This window comes from Dasypus novemcinctus, chromosome 30 (assembly GCF_030445035.2).
Source record: "Dasypus novemcinctus isolate mDasNov1 chromosome 30, mDasNov1.1.hap2, whole genome shotgun sequence".
NCBI classification, from domain to species: domain Eukaryota; kingdom Metazoa; phylum Chordata; class Mammalia; order Cingulata; family Dasypodidae; genus Dasypus; species Dasypus novemcinctus.
Genome location: NC_080702.1, coordinates 33,007,629 through 33,018,984, shown reverse-complemented (window position 1 = coordinate 33,018,984; position 11,356 = coordinate 33,007,629). Strand labels below are relative to the sequence as shown.

The window sequence follows — 11,356 nt, the reverse complement described above, 5'->3', positions numbered from 1 at the left end:
TAAAAAATAAAAAAAAATAAAAATAATAATAATAATAAAAAAGAAATACTAAAGGGAGTTCTGCAAGAAGGAAGAAAAACACAAGACAGACAGAGTTGGAGGAGAGTATAAGAGCAACTAAAAAGAAAAAAACAAAAGAAAAAGAAAATCAAACAAAATATGAGAAACACAAATCCAAAGAAATTGTGGCTACTATAAGTAATTCCTTGAAAGTAATAACATTGAATGTCAAAGTATTAAACTCAAATTTCAAAAGACTCAGACTGGAAGATTGAATAAGAAAATCTGACCCATCTATATGCTGTATACATGAAACACATCTTAGACCCAGGGATTCAAAGAGGTTGAAAGTGAATGGATGGAAAACAATTTACAAGCATCAATAACCAAAAAAGAGCAAAAGTTGCTATATTAATATTAGAAAATAGACACTTTAAATGCAAAACAATTGTGAGAGACAAAGATGGACACTACATATTAGTGAAAGGGAAAAACATTTATGTTCCTAATAAGGGAGGTTCCAAATATGTGAGGCAAACACTGAAAAAACTAAGTGAAGGGATAGATGCCTCTATAACTTTAGTGGAGGACTTTAATGTACCACTATCAACTTTGGACAGAACATCTCAAAAGAGAATCAATAAAGAAACAAAAATATTGAACAATATATTAGAGGAGCTGGACCTAATGGACATATACAGAATATTACACCCAAATACTCTAGTATACTCATTCTTCTCAGGAGCACATGGGTCATTCTCTAAGATATACCACATGCTAGTCCTCAGAAAAGTCTGCATGAATTCAGAAAGATTGCAAATATACAAAATAATTTCTCTGATGACAGTTGCATGAAGATGGAAATGTGCAAGGGACAGAGACCCATATTTGGTACCAAAACTTGGAAGTTAAACAACACACTCTTAGAAAAAGAGTGGGTCAAGGAGGAAATCACAAAAGAATTTAATAACTACCTGGAAAATAATGAAAATGATAGCACAACATATCCAAACTTAGGTGTTGCAGCAAAAAGAGTACTGAGAAGAAATGCATAGCCATAAATTCATACATCCAAAAAAGAAAGAAAGACCTAAAATTGAACAACTAACTGCACACTTGGAGGAATTAGTAAAAAAACAAAAAAACTAACCCAAATGGAAGAAGAAAGAAAGAAATAACAAAGCTCAGAGCAGAACTAAATGAAATAGAAAATCAGAAAGCACTTGAAAAAATAAACAAAACCAAGAGCTGGTTCATTGAGAAGATCAATAAAATTGACAATCCCTTAGCTAGACCAATAAAAAAGAGAGAAGATGCAAATATGTAAAATAAGAAATGAGAAAGGAGATATCACCACTGACCCCACAGAAATAAAGACTATCAGAAGAGGATACATTGAAAAATCATATTTCAACAAGACAGACACTTTAGAGGAAATAGAGAAATTCTTAGGAACACATCAGTAGCCTACATGGACAAAACAGGAAATTAATGATCTCAATAAACTAATCACAAGTAAAGAGATAGAATCGGTCATTAAAAACCTCACAATGAAGAACAGTCCTAGGCCAGATAGCTTCACAGGTGAATTCTACTAAACGTTCCGGAAAGAACTAACACCAACGTTGCTTAAACTCTTCCAAAAAAATCAAAACCAAAGGAACATTACCTAACAAATTCTTTGATGGCAACATTAGTCTAGTACCGAAGCCAAAAAAAGACACCAGAGGAAAGGAAAATTACAGATCAATATCTCTAAAGAACTTAAAGGCAAAAATCTTCAACAAAACCTGAGCTTAGGCCTTATCATCATCTGGTGCTTGGTAGTAAACCCTCTGCCAGGGAGGCTCATCCCTGGGAGTCATGTACCATGCTGGGGATAAGGTACTGCATTTTACATGCTGAGTTTCTCTTAGAGAGTGGCCACATTTTAGCAACATGGAGGCTCTCAGGAGGTAACTCTTAGGAATGCTGCAGCTCTAGGACAAGTTCATATTTCAGGCACACAGGCTCATAAGCATAGTCATCAGTATCAAGGGCTCATTGCTGGACCATCCTTCTTTGTTGGTCTTTGCCATTGTGCTTGGGAAATTCTTGCTGTTCCCATGGGGAATGTGAAAGAGCTCCCCTGGGTAGGAACTCAGCATTCCCCCAGTTGTCATTTCTAACAGTAACTACTGTGAAAATTCCCAAAATATATCCATTCATTTTTATGTGCCCTATATACATGTCATGAGGAATGCCCTCCCAAACATGTGTCCCCCTCAATAACACCCCACACTGCTGTTCCTCTCTAGTTTCACACCAATGAGAAGAGTTGGTGGAGGGTTAATGTATGAGACCCCTGTGTGATGTTATGTATGTTAATTTTGTAAGTTTGCAATCTTCACTTAGAATTCATGTGTGTTCATGTATGAATGATAAACTTCAATAAAAAAAGGAAAAAAATAAATAAATTTTTCTTTATTCTGTTCCCAGAAACTCACATAGGGAGATGGAAAAACCAGCCAATTCATTTGAAAAATGATGTAGTAGTTTAGTCTAAAAATTATAAGCTGTTCCATGTCATCATCCACAACATTTTTTCATTTTGAAAAGGAAAGGCTTTCAATTTTATCCATTTTAGAAGGTTAGAATAGATTGTGGTCATCGTGGTTTTTAATATATTGACCTCTTTCATAAGTATTATTGGCCATTTGTGTATCATATTTTCTGAAATTTTCATGGTTTTTCCATCCATTTCTGATTTATGCTGTTTGTAGGTATTCAGCATATTTTAATGCATCAGGTATTTTTTCAGGTATATGTATTGAGAATATTTTCTCCTAGATTTTGTACACTTTTCAATTTATAAAGTACTCTGTTTTGCTTTGGCTCTTATTGCAATGAGGATTTGTTATTAATATCACAGCCCATTTCTTTCCTTTGTGTATGTGATATAATATGATACATACAAACATGTTGTTCAAAAACATTTCAGTTCAATTAACATTATGGTATTAAACCCATGGTTGGAATTTTAAAATGAAATAATATATATGCTTTGAACAATTTTTGAATACTTCACAATATTGATGTGAGTCTTATTCTAATTCTAAAACCTCAGTTTTTGAGTGAATTGCTTTTTTTTTCTCATTGTGCAGCATATAGGTGCTTTAGTGTTGTCAAACTGAACTACACCTCTGCCATTAGCTCTTTTGGCTTAAACTATTAGAATATTCCCTTCCATCTTGTGAAGTCCATAGGTCAAAAATGAGTGTGTGACCAAAACTGAGCAATGGGAGGAAGTATATTTCAAGATTCATGGATATGATATGATAATTCATAGATTCATAGATAAATGCAATCAACTTCATACTTCTGCTTAAGCAAATTTAATTTTTTGTTGTTGTTTGCAAACCAGAAGATATCCAAGGTATGCGGTGACTTTATTAATTATGATAGAATTTATGAGTGCCTTACTGGGTCTATCTTTATATCGAGTCAAAAGTAAGACTCATTTTAATTTAGATATTCTGTCTCTCCTTCCTCTATTTGCTCACCTCTTCAGTCTTATCTCTCTGATTTCATTCAGTCTTTCTCTTCCTCCATTGTCCTAATCTACTTCTATTCCTCTATGTTGCCTTTGTCCATTCCTCTCTCTTTCCTTCTTTCCCTCGGTTCATTGATTCATCATATCTTTCCATCTTTTCCCTTTTGACTGTCTCTCCATTCATCCATCCCTCTATCCTTTCACTCTTTCCACCCTTTTATTTAACAAATATGTTTCCTTTCATTTGTACACTTAAGAATCCAGTAAGCATTGCACTAGAAAGAAAATTTATAGGCTAATGACATTTTATATGCATGCAATAACTCTTTATGCAGATTTACTTTGAACTGTCTAACAAAAGAACAGCACAGCAAGGCCCAATAAGGTTTTTGGGGGAGAGTATGGGCCATGATGTGTACCATTGACCATGAGGTGCAGAGGTGCCCAAAGATGTACTTACGAAATGCAATGGATGTGTCATGATGATGGGAATGAGTGCTGCTGGGGGGGGGGGGGAGAGGTGGGGTGGGGGTGGTGGTGATGAGCAGAGGAGAGATGGAAAGAGATAGAAAAAATCCTGAAAGAAAAAACTTACTGTTGCAAAAATATATTTTCCCTTAAATTAATCGATAGCTTCAATATATTTCCAATCCAAATCTAGCAGTATTTTACTATAACTTTTAAAGTCATTTCCAATGGCCAAATTAAACAAACTAAGCAAAAATAGCCATAGATTTCAACATCATTCCTCCTTACTTATGTTATTGTCTCCATTCCCATTTTCTGAAGGAGAAGACTGGAGAATGGATGCAGAAGGGCAAACAAATATCCAGCACAGTACTTAATTAAATTAGTGCTCTTCCTCCATCCTCTAGGTTGCATTTTTCTCATAAAGCATTATATATGTAAATTGGAAAAATTAACCACTAAGATTTTTTCATAAAACCTCACTTCAAAAGGCAGTCATCAATTTGTTTGATCCACATAGCACTTAATACTAGATAACCAAGATAGGTGGAATTGTACCAAGGATTAGGAGATTAAGTGAATTTTCAAAGACCAAGAGGGCCTTGGCTTACAAAATAGATCCATTGAATTTATGCAAAATCTCAGAGAAACACATGTTGAAAAAGAATCTTTCAAGATGAGCAATCTGAGTAAGACTGAAGGATCATAAACATCATTATTATAACTGTATTTCCACTGGGCAGAAAGCTGCATCTCCAAAAAAGAATTTGATTTCCTTCCTTCCTTCCTTCCTTCCTTCCTTCCTTCCTTCCTTCCTTTCTTCCTTCCTTCCTTCCTTCCTTCCTTCCTTCCTTCCTTCCTTCCTTCCTTCCTTCCTCCTTTCCTTCCTCTCTCTCTTTCTATCTAATTTTCTCTTTCTTCCATTCCTCCATTCTTTCATCCATTCTTTCCAACAAAATTTACATGCATGGCTTAAAAAAGAGCAAGAGAAATTCAACATGATATGTTGGAGAATGATTCAAAATGTTTGATCTACTTATAAGGCTGAAAATCAAATTTGATTCTGAGTTACTTGATATTAGTAAATATCTCAATTCTTAATTGTCAGAAAAGAAGAACATATTATTTTCTCAGAAAAAATATCAGATATTCTTAGACATCAAATTTAAAATAAACTCTTAAGGAGGACCCCTAATTTTAAATAAGACTCTGAACTGCAAAATAAACACAGTACTTCATAATACAACTAAAAATGTATTCAACAAATGCAATGAATGTGCCATGGTCATGGAAGTGGTTGGTGATATGGGAGGAATGAGATGAGAGGGGTGGGAGTTATTTGGAAATCTCTTTTTTTTTTAAGGTAACATTTTAAAAAATAAAGACCAAAAAAAAAAAAAAAAAGAAACAACAAGAAATAATAATAACAAGTGTAAGGATTTTTCATGAATTTTTACTGAAATCAGAGTAAAATATTAAACACACTGCATTTCAGAAGATAATGATCAGCACATAAACGTCCAGCATGTCCTATGTGATCAGACCTGGACTCTATAGAGAACCTAGAAAGGGGAAGAGAAATACCTTCTCTTTTAGATCATCTTTCCAACAACTAGCATTTCTGACAGACAGGTTTTTGAGTGGCATAGACATGTTGAGGATATTCTCTCCAACAAGTCCTGAAATGGTACAGTAAGGAGGGAAATGTACTATCAACTATAAAATAAAAGGCGTCATCGTGTTGTACATATTATGATGTTTGTTTAAGAGGGAAAAAGTCAAATAAAGACATTAGGAAGTGCAGTAGAAGGAGTTATTTATACATAGGAATTTATTATAATTAAAATATGGTCATGGCAATCTGGGAGAAAGTAAGGAATATTCCATAAATAGTATTGGATAATTATGATTACTATAAAGAGATGAAAAGGGAAATGTTGATAGTGTTTACCAGGTATATTAGAAAAAACAGAAGTGCAAAATAAAATGGGAGAATATGTGTAAATTTGGTAATTACACACACAATGAAGGCAGAATATCCATATTCATCTCTGTATTTGAGGAACCAAATTATGTAGTTTAGATTAAAAGTAATTTAGAAGGCTGAGAGATGTGTTTCTGAACACTGACAAACTGTACGAAATTCATGTGATAACTGAAGGAAAATTACATTATATTTCTATCTAATAACTGAAAGCAAGCATTTGGTAGATTTTTATCAGGCCCTCTATTTGTTATAGGAAAAATATGAGTTAAAAATTAAGAAGACTTATTACCCCTAGAATGTGTTTGATACCTTAAACCCTGGTGAGTGTTCCTATCTGGCTTAAAAAATAATATAGCACTTTGGGGCAAAGATGCAGCCTAGTAATCCAGCACTGGAAGCCAAGATGGAGAAGATCTCCACAGCTGCCATGACCTTCCCCTTGGTGCTGTGGTAGACAGGGAGGAAAGTGACCCAAACACTGCAGAACACCAACATGCTGAAGGTCAAGAACTTGGCTTCATTAAAGGTGTCAGGAAGGTTCCTGGCCATGAAAGCTACAGTGAAGCTCCCGAGAGCCAAGCAGCCCAGGTATCCCAGGACACAGTAGAAGGCAGTGGGTGAGCCCTTATTGCACTCAATGATGATATAACCAGGCTCAGAGTGTGCATCTTTATCAACAAATGGGGGAGAGGTTCCCAGCCAGATGCCACAGAGTGCCATCTGGATCAGGGAGCAAATGGGAATAACAAAGTTAGGTGCTCCTGACACCAAATAGTGCCTCGTCCTTCTCCTGGGAACAGTGAGCTTGAATGCCAGAACCACAGTGATTGTTTTGGCCAAGATAGTAGACACAGCCACAGTAAACACGATTCCAAATGTGATTTGTTGGAGGATGCAGGTGGCTGTGTTAGGGCGACCGATGAAGAGTAAGGAGCAGAGGAAGCACAGGATGAGGGAAATGAGCAGGATGTAGCTGAGGATCCTGTTATTGGCCTTGACTATGGGAGTGTCTCTGTGCTTCACAAAGACCCCAAGAATAACAGCGGTGAGGAAAAAGAAGCAAAGAGCTGTGCAGACCAGAGCCATCCCCAAAGGGTCTCCATAAGCCAGGAAGATTACAGCTTTTTGAAGGCAGTGATTTCTCTCACTATTTGCATACTGATGATCTGCACACTTCACACACTCGTCCATATCTGGTGAGAAAAGCAATGTGTCATCAGCTCAGGTTCAGTAATTTTAACTTATTTACAAGACCCCAAAAGAAACACATTGGGTAGTTTTAGCCATTGTTTCTCTGTGTGCATTGACTTCATATAACTGTGTGCTATAATCTGTATATTTTTCTTCTGTTACGCAGCCCATCTGAAGCACCTTTCCTAAATTCAAATAATTACATCTCCTACATCTTCAAAAATGCTAACTTGTTGACATGTAACCTAGATTCCTTCTGCTTGGGTACTTTGACCCAATACTATTTTTGTGAGATTCTTCTATGTCACAGTATGCAAATACAGTTTCTTTTTACAAACACATCTAGTCTGCTAAACATTCATTTTCTCTTCACTCTGCACCCATTACCTAGTAAACTCTACTAAAATTTTGACTCTGGAGATTTGATATTTCTAGAATTCTATTGCAAGTAATATAGTACAATCTCTTTGTTTTTGTAACTTCCATATTTCAAGTGTGTAATATTTACAAGTTTCTTTCAAGTAACACCATATCTCAGAAATTCATTTTTTCCTTGTGGCCGAATAATATTCTCTGATGTGCAAGTTCCATATTTTATCAATTTAGCTATGATGGACACTTGGATTATTTCCACATGTTGGTGTTATGAATAATGCTGCTACACACATTGTACACAATTACTATTCTGAGAACCTCTTTTCACTTTTAATGTAAACCTAGAAGTGCATTACCAGATCATATGGTGATTGCATCATTAAATTTTTGAGGATGTGCTGTAATGCATTCCACAGGGACTGAACTACACTACATTCTCATGAATGGGTGTCTAGAGTTCCAATTTCTACGACTCCTCTCCACCACTTGTTATTTTATATTTCTAAAATATAGTGGTCTTTTTAAAATTGTATAAACTACTCACTTATATTGCTGGATAGATTTCAATATAATAATACATCATATTTTATTTACACATTTTACTGCTGATAGAAGTTTAAATGCTTATGGGTTTTAGTTATTACCAATAATGCTGTTCTGAGCATCTTTGTACATCTAGTACAAATATCATGCTCCATTACTGGGTAATAGACTATATAAACATCTTTGTAAATAATGCCATCCTGTTTTATAAATGGTTACACCAGTTTAAACTCCAACAAACAATATTCATTCCAGGTGTACCTTTTTCTGTCAGAACCTTAACATGGAAGTTGTTTAATTTTTGCTATTATGAGGAATGTTTTTAGCTTTTTTTTTTTAAGTATTTCTTTTTTTTTTTTAAAGATTTATTTATTTATTTATTCCCCCCCTCCCCCGGTTGTCTGTTCTCTGTGTTTCTGTGTCTATTTGCTGCGTCTTGTTTCTTTGTCCGTTTCTGTTGTCCTTAAGTGGCACTGGAAGTCTGGGCGGCGCCATTCCTGGGCAGGCTGCACTTTCTTTCGTGCTGGGCAGCTCTCCTTATGGGCGCACTCCTTGCGCATGGGGCTCCCCTACACGGGAGACACCCCTGCATGGCACGGTACTCCTTGCGCGCATCAGCACTGCACATGGGCCAGCTCCACACAGGTCAAGGAAGCCTGGGGTTTGAACCATGGACCTCCCATGTGGTAGACACTTGCCCTAACCACTGGGCCAAGGCCTTTTCCTGTTTTTAGTTTTTTTCACCATGATTTTTGTTTGGAATTTCTTGGTGCCAAGTTAATCTGAACACTAGCTCATCTGTGCATTGCACATTTCAAAATGTTTTTCTGAGAAAAGCCTGTGCACAAGTCAGGCCATTTTTATTACTGTATTTTGTGTCTGTCTTCTGCATTTGTAAAAGCATTCTATATATGTAAGATATGATTTCTCACTGGCTAGATCTATTTTACATATTTTATCCTACTTTGGTTGTTCCCTTCTATTTCTAATTTGGTCTTATTTTTGTTGTTTAATTTTAAATAATGAATGAGGGCTGATTTTTATTAAATGTTTTCCTGAACTTTTTGAAATGTTTGTTTCTACATTTCTGGGGGTTCATTTACTGAATTATTTTGCATAAAACAAACTTCATTACAATAACTTCTTTACGTAATATAGCTGGATTTGGATTGCAGCTTTTCTTTTTAGCAAATAGAAGTTTAGTCTCAAGAAAAAAAGTGATCTGTAAATTTGGTTTCTTGCAAAAATTTTATCAGAATTTGGTACCAATGTTAAACTCTTCTCATAAAATTAAATGTGAAGTCTTTTTCACATTTTCCTAGTATCTGGAAAAGTTTGAGTAGATAAGTATTCTTTTTTCCTTGACAGTTTGTTTGGATTTCTCAGGAAAGTCATAGACTTATAAAAACTTTTTGAGAAGATATCTCATTTTAAACTATGGTTTAATATCCTAACAAAATATGAATCTTTTCAGATTTTCCTTTATTACTGGGACGTATATGGTAATATTAATTTTTTTTGGAATTTGGGAATTTCATTTCAATTTTCACATAAACTTGAATGAATTTATTTATACTATCCATTTCTGATTTTAAAAATTCTGTACATATTTTCCAATTTTAAATCATTTATTATGTAATATTTCTTAATTCATTATTCTACTAATTTATCAGTTTTGACTTTCATTAGACAGCTTTGAGATTTTATCCTTTCATATTTGTCTTTCATTACATTTTATTTTCATAATTATTATATTCTTTTATTTTATATTTATTCTACTGTTCTTATTTTAATTTGTGATACTTAGAACTTCAGATTTTTACATTAAAATATATATACTAATAGTACACACACACATATATAAAATTTAGGATGATATATTATATTCAGAGGATATCTTTAGCTGCATTACCTGAAACTTGAAATGTGGAAATTCCAGTTTTATACATTTTATAAATCTTATTGTGCTATTTACTTTAAACCATGGTTTATTCGTGTAATTCTTTACTTTAATTTTTTATTTTTATATTAAAATATCTTTTTAAGGTACATATATCTCAAAAAAATGGTACATTAAAAAATATAAAAGGCTCCCACATATCCAACACCTCCCCCAATACTCCCACAACAGCATAATTTTTCATCATTGTGGCATATTCATTGCATTTGGTGAGTACATTTTGGAGCACTGCTGCACTGCATGGATTAAAGTTTACATTGTAGTTTACACTCTCCCCCAGTCCATTCAGTTGGTTATGGCAGGATATATAATGTCAAGCATATGCCCCTCTAATATCATTATGGACTACTCCAAGTCCTGAAAATGTCACCACCTCTCATCTCTTCTCCCCCTTCCCTGTCCTCAGGAACTACCATGGCCACTGTCCCCAGATCAATGCTACAGTTTCCTCCATTACTAGATGCAATACTTCTATAGCAGAATACTAGTAAATTCACTCTAATCCATATTTTATTGCTCCAACCTGAGGACCCTGGGTTGGTGATGTCCACTCTGCTGCTATCTTGAGAGGGGGTTTAGATCCCACATGGTTGATGGATGTAATTCTCCTGCTTGGAGTTGGACGCACTCTCAGTTCCCTGGTACAGTTGTTGGCCATCTTCACCTCCCTGTTAGCTGACATATGCAAGTCCAACAAACCAGAGAGTAGGCACTGCTACTCTGCTGAGGCTCAAAGCCCAGCATGTACATAACCAGTCCAGAGATTAAAGTCCTCTGGATAAACACCAAATCTAGGCCAACTATAGGTTCAGTAAAAGTGAACAGAAGATGCATGTGTATAAAGTTCATACCTGAGTACAACTCCTTCATACACAGGAACACAAATTCCAAAGTAGGGTCCACTGACAAGGCGCTGGACTCCAGAGCCAATTTCCATGATCATAGAACCTGTGTTCTCTGTAGTTCTCAGGAGCACCTGTAACTGGGATTGTATCTGCTTGTGCTGTCTCTGGGATCCTAATGATGTGGGTATTAAGATGACACATCTGATGACCTCCTGACACTTTTTTATTTTATTTATTTATTTTTTATTTTTTTATTTGTATTTTTCTAAAGACAAAAGTTTTACTTTAAGTCATAAGTAGTGAGCTTTCAAGATACAAGGGATGTTCGCCTCAACTCAAGAAGGACGAGAAGAGCCTTCTCTGCTCTGGGGTGAATGCCAGGAAAAGGGTGGAGGGTGAGGAGAGTGGAGAACACCAGCTGAGCAGCCTCAAGGCTCCACGTGTGCACAGCTCTT

The 11,356-nt window shown here is 35.4% G+C and overlaps 1 pseudogene; it reads right to left on the bottom strand.

Moving 5' to 3' along the window:
* Nucleotides 1-6,259: 6,259 nt before the first annotated feature.
* Nucleotides 6,260-11,356, bottom strand: part of LOC131276758 (vomeronasal type-2 receptor 116-like) — a 54,149-nt pseudogene continuing 49,052 nt past the window's right edge.